The sequence below is a fragment of the Trypanosoma cruzi genome (genome assembly GCF_000209065.1).
Source record: "Trypanosoma cruzi strain CL Brener chromosome Unknown tcruzi_1047053453639, whole genome shotgun sequence".
NCBI classification, from domain to species: domain Eukaryota; phylum Euglenozoa; class Kinetoplastea; order Trypanosomatida; family Trypanosomatidae; genus Trypanosoma; species Trypanosoma cruzi.
This window is the reverse complement of record NW_893475.1, coordinates 1-766: the sequence shown is the minus strand read 5'-3', so window position 1 is coordinate 766 and position 766 is coordinate 1. Positions and strand designations below refer to the sequence as shown.

Below are 766 nucleotides of genomic sequence, written 5' to 3'. Positions count from 1 at the left end.
AGTGCTTTGCTTTACACCCCCATCTTTCTTTTTTTTCTTTTTCTTTTTTTCTTTCTTGGTCCCTCGGCTCTCGCTGCGCGGTTTTGCGGCCCAGGGAGGGGCACGCCCGCACACACACACACGCGTTACGATGGAGACATGTTGTTCGAGGTCCAAACAGTTTGAGCGACGCATTGAGAACGGAACAATAAAAATCACCTTTCGGCTGAGCGCCCGCTCCCCTCCCTCCCACTTCCTGCTATTGTTGTCGTTTTTCTTTCTTGCGCAACGGCGCGCACGTAACATCCTGCCCTGTCTGGCGCCCTGCCTGTGCAAACGGTTGGTGGCGGGCCCGCCCGAAAGCGCAAGAGAGAGAAAGAGAAAGAGAGGGCCGAATTGCCCGGAGGTGGGTTGTGGTGGGCGCACGCCGCTGCTGATGGAAGCAACCAACTCTTGTGCGCGAGGGCGCGTGGCCCCGTGAACGCGCTTGCGTGATGGCCAAAAACAAACTCAACAGGTCTGACAGCCGCCCCGCCCGCCGCAACCTCGCCGGCTGGCCCCCGCGCCTCCCCTCGCATGGCCAGGAAAGGCGCGTCTTGAGACCCACCGCTCCGTGACGCTGGGCGCTTGGGTGCATCGGCGCCCCGAGAAAGAGACACGCCGGTCGTGAAGCGCAGCGACCCTTGGGCCGGTGGCGCGCTGTCGGTGCCGCGCGTGGCGCCACTGCCCGGTTGCGCGAGAGTTTGCGGTGACGGTGCGCGCGTCGAGGCTCCCTCCCCAGTTCGGG

At 62.9% G+C, this 766-nt stretch overlaps 3 non-coding genes across 3 annotated transcripts, besides 1 other annotated feature; all 3 read left to right on the top strand.

The window, feature by feature from the left end:
- Nucleotides 1-22: 22 nt before the first annotated feature.
- Nucleotides 23-57: a sequence feature (GA-rich).
- A 69-nt stretch (nucleotides 58-126) lies between these two features.
- On the top strand, nucleotides 127-212 carry Tc00.1047053453639.30. Its single transcript, XR_008254581.1, has one exon. It is a non-coding gene; the product is annotated as a C/D small nucleolar RNA (snoRNA), TB11C4C2 (small nucleolar RNA).
- A 201-nt stretch (nucleotides 213-413) lies between these two features.
- Tc00.1047053453639.20 lies at nucleotides 414-503 on the top strand. The gene has a single exon (XR_008254580.1). It is a non-coding gene; the product is annotated as a C/D small nucleolar RNA (snoRNA), TB11C4C3 (small nucleolar RNA).
- Nucleotides 504-649: 146 nt separating this feature from the next.
- Tc00.1047053453639.10 lies at nucleotides 650-721 on the top strand. The gene has a single exon (XR_008254579.1). It is a non-coding gene; the product is annotated as an H/ACA snoRNA, TC11C4H3 (small nucleolar RNA).
- Nucleotides 722-766: the final 45 nt, after the last annotated feature.